Below are 8,364 nucleotides of genomic sequence, written 5' to 3' on the forward strand. Positions count from 1 at the left end.
TTTTCTTTTTTTTTGGTCTGTTGTGGGGCTTGAACTCAAGTCCTGGATCCTGCCCCTGAGCTTTTGTGCTCAAATCTAGTGCTCTACCACATTGAATTACATGGTCACTTGTGGGTTTCAGTGGTTAAATGAAAATAAGAATCTCATAGATTTTCCTGACCAAGCTGGTGTTGAACCTTGATCCTTAGAACTCAGCCTTCTGACTAGCTAGACTTACAGGTATTAACCACTGGCTCTGAGCACTCACTTGTTTTCTTTCTTTCTATTTTTTATCAGTCATGGGACTTGAATTCTGGGTGCTGTCCCTGAGCTCTTCAGCTGAAGTGAAGCACCCACCAGAGTCCACTTATGGTTTTCTGATTGCTAACTGGAGATAAGAATCTCATTAGAGAGGTTCAGAGGCAGATGGCAGAGGAGAAGCTGGAGGCTAAACAAGCTCCAGCATAGAAAGCAGTTTTAGTGTTCCTAAACACTGTTTAGTGAACAGTCCTAGGCTAGAGAATCACCCCAAGTGTGCCATCACAGTACAGAGAGTTTGGCCAGAGAGGGAAAATCCAGGCAAGGAGGCAGAACTGAACACTTGCTAGTAGCCAAGGCTGCAACGGATGCGGCGGCAGTGACACTGGACATAGCGGCCATAGCTATAACAGAGAGAGATCTGGAAAACAGCACCAGACACAGCGGGTGAGCAGATTCTACTCATCACCAGCAAGAACTGACAAGGAGCAGATATCTTCATCCTGCAGATCACACACCAGAGACGACTCAGGAACCAACACTCTAGCATGTGTAGAACCCTTACATCATCACTCCTTCTCAGGAAGAAGAGGAGGGAAAGCCATCCCTCCCCAACCACCAGAGATCTCCATCTTCCATACTGATAAAGGCCCCCCTGAGCAACTAGCTCCAAGTCAGGCCATGGAAGAAAAGAAAAGAGTCATTTAGCAGGTCACAAGAACCTGACCTAACCTTCCAGGCTCAGCTCCATCCAGGGGAAAATCACCCAGCCCAGATAGAGGAAGATCCGCCTCCCACCTCAGGACTTTCTTCACTGTGTAAACAGAACCAGAGGCTGCCCCTCCCTACAGCAGCCTAGAAAATCAATTAAAATTCAGTAAACACAAACCCTGAGAATTGATCCAGGCTGGGCCCTGTGAGTGTCTCTGGAGCAAGCCCCTCAGGGAAAAGCTAGTTTGCTGAAAGGCCTCAACCCTACCCAGAACCTAGCCTCACCACAGCATCTCCAAACTAGAGGAAACACCCATCTCCCTCTTTTGTGATATTCAAAGCAGATCTCCCTCCCATTGAACTAGCCTGGGGAGAGGATCACAAAATCCTGGGTAAGGCAGAGAATTTTTCTGCCTGCTCAAACAAACTGACTGAAGAATCCAATCAAACCACAGGAAAACCAAACACCACAAGCAGACCAGAGACTCCACCAAGGGACTGGTTATGGACACAGTGGAGATAAATGATCTTCACATTCCCCTCCAAAAAAAGAACTGTGTAACTTTTTTTAATTTTATTTTTTAATTGTTTTCTATTAATCTTTTTTTCCTCTCATAATTTTTATTTTAGGTGTATATGTGTATGTGTGCTTTTTTATCTCTTCTAATTTTTTGGTACTTTTTTATTTTCTTTTTTTTTTTCTCTTTCTTTTTTTTTGAGTGACTTAATTGCTATTCTGCTCATCCCCATATATATAACCGTCGTCAATTATTAGACCTTATACCCCAGGGTATACACACTTAATCCAGAAATTTATTACTCAATTCATAAGCTCTTAGGCTTAAATTCTTTAGTAGCAATATTATATCTTTGTACCTATATAATTTCTTGTTTGTCTGTTTTTTTGTTTTTTTTTTTTTTTTTTTGCTGGTCATGCGGCCTGAACCCTGGGCCTGGGCACTGTCCCTCAGCTCTTCAGCTCCAGGCCAGTGCCCTACCACTTTGAGCCACAGCTCCACTTCCAGTTTTTTCTGCTTATGTGGTGCTGAGGAATAGAACCCAGGGTCTCATGCATGCAAGGCAAGCACTCTACTACTGAGCCACTTTCCCAGCCCTAATTTTTTAATAACTAATTTTAAGCACTTTTATTTTTTAGTTTTTCATGTCTCCTATCCCTCCCCTCCTCTCATTCTATCCTTCTCTCAATATCATTTCTTTAAACTTACATAATTTTTAAGTGTTTCATTGTTTAAATTTAAATTTTTATTACCATTTTTCTTCTTTTCTTTTAAATCTCTCTCCTATCATTCTGTCCAATCCATTTCCCTCTCTGAGATAAGAACTTGGTTAAATTCACTCTTCTTTTACCTCTCCATATCCCGCTAATCAGTGGTATTGCTCTGAGGAATTACTGTCAATGTTTCCACAGTGCCTAGTCCAAGGCCTCTCACAAAGGCTACTAGCCCAAACTGTCTGAGCCTCTGTGTGACTTAATCATCATTGAGCAACTGCGTTCCATGGTTTGTGAGACATTCGCTTCTGTGATCATATGCACATGAGGGCCCAAGAAGAGAGTTCCCTGGAAGGAATGTCCTAAAATGCAAAACATCTACTAGGGCAATGGAAACCCATGGTTGGACATGCTTAATTTTTTAGCCTGTGCACTGAACTAACAGGAAAACATTAAGACACACTAAGAAACGCTGATGTAAAGCATCAGAAGGGCTGAGGGGAAGGGAGCCCCATGCTCAGGAATATAAATGGAGCTTACAAACCACTGCAGGCTCTGACTTTCTATGTTGAAGTTCAGATTAACAGGCAGCCCAAGTTTCTAAGAACTCAGTGTCTAGGCTATATGCCTCTTTCAGAACTTCTTTCCCTCTTCCTGTGCTTTGAGAACAACAGTTAGTACAGTGTTTCTGTCTACTAGGGGCAGTTTTTCTCTTCACACAATGCTTAAAGTAGACAATAGGAAGCTGCCATTAAAGTGTACAAGTATGAAATAGCACACAGTGCTTGCCCTGAATTCCTGGACCTAAAAAGTTCCCAATTCTGAGCACAAAGTGATCATGGGTATATCCTAACAACCTCCACTGAATGGAGAAATTTGAACAATTTTCCCAAGGCAGGTATTGTCCAGTATGGTAGTTACCACCTATAATCCTTGTTATTAGGATGGCTGTGATCTACTGGAACAATGAACTTGAAACTGGGCCAAGACGAGACAACTTATAGTTGCTGGAAACGGGGGAAGACAACTAGGAGAATGTTTCTCTGGCACAGACATGGATATAATTACAACAAAGTTCTAAATTGTGGCTCATCAGTAAAGACTATCATCATACCTCACTAAAGGTAATAACTAAACATAAAAATTAAAAAAAAAACTACTTGGATTTCAGTACTAACATCTTTTTAAAGGTGTGTGTCTGGTGTCTGAGATTTTGTATGGGGCAGCATTGGTTCTTAAAAATCATCTTATTGGCACTATCTTTAGGTTTCCCTTTCAAGTCTGGTGGCATTCTAGCTGTATCACTTGAATCACACAATTCTTGACTTCTGTTGGTTAACGAGATAAACATGTAAGGGATTTGTCAACCTTGATTGGTTTCAAATTATGATCTTCAGATCTCACTAGCTGGAGTAGGTAAGGCTATAAGAGTGAGCCACTATGCTCAGCCCAGTATTTCCATAAGTTACTTAATCTTTCTGAATCTCAGCTTCTTCTTGTGTGGAAAGTGGACAGAATTATTTTGTGGATCTTAGAATCTGGTGGGAGTTATGACTGGGTACAGGAAGTATAAATGTTCCGGATGTGCAGACAGAGCCTGACAATCTCATAAAACTACTGATGTTTATATTGAAATGAATTAAAGGAATTGGAAATGAGGGATTTTTCTTTTTTTGTTTATCCATTTCTGGGCAGTGAGGGAGCCACAGAAATTCAAAGAGAACAAGGAAACAAATGCAGCAGTGGTACTCTGTAGATATTATGTTGACAATCAACTATACCACTTGTGGGCAAGGAAAGGAGGGAAAAACATAGAGAAAAGAAATGCCGAGATTTTCGAACACAAAATGAACTCATTATCTGAATTACAAAATGGTGACCCATATGTCCACTGCATTAACAATAACAATTTTTAAAAGTCCAGGTTGATGATTCTCTCCTCCAGTTTTAGAGGCCCTTGAGACTGAGGCCTACCTATAGAGTTTTCGAAGGTCAATTGATATGATAATTATTATACAGCCAGAATCTCTTAACAAATATTATAAAAAGTATTTCATTCGTAGTACTTCTTTCTGTTTGAATGGAGATTCTATATGTTATTGGCAGAGCTATATTTTTACTTTTTGTTTTCAATATTGGTCAACAGTTGAAATCCTTCTTGAAGCTTTGGGACAGAGGTCTGCTATATCTTAGCACCCTGCCCCTAACTAAAATGGTAATCAACCTTTGAAACTAATTTACTTGCGTATGAGTTTGTTTTATTTCTTTATTAATTTATATATTTGTTTATTTATTTATTTATGTCGATGGTGGTGAATTCTGGGCCTGGTCGCTGCCCTCAGCTCTTCAGCTCAAGGCTAGTGCTCTACCACTCGAGCCACAGTACCACTTCTGGCTTTTTCTGCTTACGTGGTGCTGAGGAATAAAACCCAGGGCCTCATACATGCAACGTAATCTGTCTACCACTGATCTTCCTTCTCATCCCCTATGAGGGGTATTTTAGTGCATGGGTCTATGAGGGAATCCTATTCAGCAAATGTGTTCATTTGCCACTAGACATTATTTATGAATTATCTGATAGTTAACGGATAAATTGTTATCATTTTTACTAGGAATTGTTTGTTTTCCTATGCTTAAAACATGGAGGAGGGTATTGTAAACTAAAACTGCAAAAGAAATTTAAGATCTTGGTGCTAACAAATGTGTCCAGTTATTACATTAAACAGAGAATTCAAAGTTCATAATACAGAGCTCAAATTTCTTATACTACTTATTTCAAAATGCAAATTAAAGGGAAAATCAAACAGGAGATAAAATTTATATTGTATGTTAATTTTTAAAGAGGAAAATAAGATCCTAGATGGCAGATTAAAGGCAAAGCAATATCAAAGCCTTATCTGCTCAATAAGAAATAAGAAGCTTATTTGAAAGAAAACTGCAAAGTGCACATCAGGCAAAGGCAAGCAGTCAGAGCCTACCACCAATAGAGCAACAACATATACCTCAGAAAAAGGAAACAAGTTCAGACCGTGCTCATCCTTATCCCTGATTTCAATAATACATATACACCCCCTACACACACACACACACACGCGCGCGCTCACACACACACACACACACACACACACACACAAAATGAATGTATGCAACAGCTCAACCTACTCACATCCACTCAACATGAATCAAAGATCTTCCTGTAATATTTGAAACTTTAAGTTTCAAGTCTTGTACATAATTGATAATAGATGCATAAGTAATATTTTCTGAATAGCACTCTGCTATGAAAGTGAGAGTTCATGATGATTATAACTACTTAAAACATCTCTGAATCTCAAAAAAATTAAACAACAAACAAACCGAATTTTGGGACTGCATTTCTACCAGCTATTCTGCAAAGACTTAATAAGAAGATACTTATGAGACACAAAAATTAAATACTAAATTCAATTGATACCTGAGTAAGTGAAGAGAAAGATGAGAGACACTTATCAGAGAGACCTATGCTGCCTCCAGTTCTCAGCCAGCTGTACACTGTGGCATCTTTGCTGCTGCTGGACCTTAGTTGTCTTCTCCAGTGCAGTGGCCACACTGGGGTTGGATTGGGCGTGATAGGGAGATGAGTGTAGGCCACATGGGAGGCCACCCTGAGTTGGGGCTTGGGGAGGTGGGGAGGGCAGAGGAGGCCCTGGCAGAAGCTGGTGAAGTGAGGAAAGAGGCAGGGAATCAGAGGCTCAGGAAGCAGCATGCCCAAAGGCTGCCTGGTTCTGGAGAGTGTCTGTGAGGTGGGGTTGTTGGGGCGGATTCCATGGGGCCTGGTGGCCTGGTGAGAAGAGAAAGGAATCTCAAGTACTGCAAAGGCAGACAATGAAAATTAAGATCACAGTGGCTGAACAATTTCAACAACAAAGGTGGGGACATGGAGGTAAACTCTGGGGATGGGGAGGACGGCAGCACTGGGACAGTGGCGTTCAATCCTTTCTGGACATACCTGGAAGTGTGTGAGCGCTGGCTTTACCACAGGTTTGACCTCACTCGACTTGAACGGGCACCCGGAATGGTCACTTCAGCCTCAGCCTGCCCCATAGAGCCAGATTGGAATAAAAGCTGAAGACCAGGCAGTGGCTGGGAGGCTATGCCCAGCAGGGTGGAGGAAGCATGGCTGGTGGGTGCAGCTCCAGCCCAGCCAGGCCCAGGGCCACCGTGGATGTTCGGACTGTAGATTTGGAACAGGCACTGTGCCCCAGACCAGTGGGGCTTCCAGCGACTTGCGTTGTGGCCACGACGTGCATGTTGGGAACTTCATAAGCATGGCCCAGGCATCTCCACGGAAAGGTGCATTCACTCCTGTGCCTCTCCTGTCTTCTGGACTCTCGCTGTTCTCCTGCTTCCTGCTGAAGTACCAGGCAATAGACCCACCCAAAGGCCAGGAGGGAGCCGTTGCCAAAGTAAATGCAGAAGGGTCGTTTATTACAGCTCAAGCTGGACTCACAAACCTTCCCTGACACAGCAGGTCAGAAATTGTGAGTCCCAATCTCTTGTTCAGCAGGGTTTTGTATTGTGTATGAAGCAGGTGGAAGGATCATTACAACACTGATTTTGTGTTAGGTCAGTGGTTCGGAGTGAATCTAGTCTTAAGTTTATTGGTTGGGGTATGATCATTTCCAGTAAGGGCAGGGACTTTCTAGCTTAGCAGTTACAGGATAGGTTGAATGATACATAGCAAGCATATTATAAATTGGGGTAGGTGGGACCAATCACAGGAATGCTGAGGGCGCTATTCCTGGATTATTTCCTGGCCTAAATTACTTCCTGATAGAGTTCGGAGATAATCGGTCAGGGCAGTCTGAGATTCCTGGACAGATCAGGGCTGTCTGATTTCTTAGTTATTTTTACTGTTACATTTTCTTAGAACATGAACTGACACTCTTTTTCCAGTAGCAGATAACAGATGTTTTCGTTAGAGTTTCTGAAATCACAGCCAACTTATTTGTCCTCTCACTGACACTTCCAACTACAGGAGTCAACTTCTCCACGCCAATGACAGGCCATCTCGGAGATATTCACAGGGCTATGTTTCCTCTCTCCATTTCAGGCCTTTCTACTGAAAGAACATCCTTACTAAAAACTTTTTAGTTCTTTATAGTGAGGAAGAAAAGCAAGGCCTAGTTGCAGCCATCGAACCAAGAATTGAGGGCCATGGCTGGAGCAAAACACCCTGAGAAAAGATGGATTCATTTTTGTCAAAGACACAAGGCTCTATGGGAACTCTCATTCTAACTGATTTTCTTCCTAGTAATATATTCACAGAATATGTAGACTATGTAATAATGAAAAATTACATATGCATAACATATGTGAATATGGAGGGAAGTAAGAAAAACTGCAATGGCCAGAAGTAACTGGTTCTTTGAAAGAGAGCTGGTAGGTACTCTGTTTGGCCTCTAAGCCTTTTAGCACAGTATTTTGTATTGCATTCAAACATATGAAGTTCTTAAAAAGTAAAATCAGGACAAATAGTTAAAAATAAGTTAATTTTCCTAATAAAGTATCACAAACTGCATCTTTAAATTCAGAGGTACTTAACATGAAATTTTTCTCACGTTAAATTGCCTTTTGTTCTACCGAAGAGTTGATATTCGAAAATTCCCAAAGAGAATTATTTTTTTTCTTCCTTTTTAAGGAACCATAGTGAAGTCCACTTGTTTCTGCTGTGAGCTGTTTCTTCCACTTACTGCCCAGTTGCTGTCAATACTCATCCCCATAGGAGACAAGCAGCTCACATCCTGCCTTGATGACATGACAGGTTTGGTAGAAGATCTACCTGTGGTACTGAAAGGCCCTCAGATTCTGTTTCTCAGCATACCTGCCACAGTTCATATACCTAAAGTTGAAGCAGGCACAGGAAGGAAACATAAGAGGGTAAGTTTCTGCTCCCTTTGGATCTACTCCTAATACTCATCCACTCTAGAACTCTAAGTGCACTGTTTTAAAAGCCCAGTTCCAGACTTCTCTCAATCCTGATTTGTCACAAATAGATTGATATCCAGATTCTCAAAATTGAGTTAAAGTTTATGTCATAGACTTGGGTGGGGGCATGTACTCGGTTTCTAGATTAGCACACATCATTTGACATTTAGCCCAAGTAATTTTCCTTAGATTGGACTCACTCATGCACCTGTCTCCAC

Source organism: Dipodomys spectabilis, unplaced genomic scaffold, assembly GCF_019054845.1.
Source record: "Dipodomys spectabilis isolate Male_0828 unplaced genomic scaffold, ASM1905484v1 ptg000428l, whole genome shotgun sequence".
NCBI lineage: Eukaryota > Metazoa > Chordata > Mammalia > Rodentia > Heteromyidae > Dipodomys > Dipodomys spectabilis.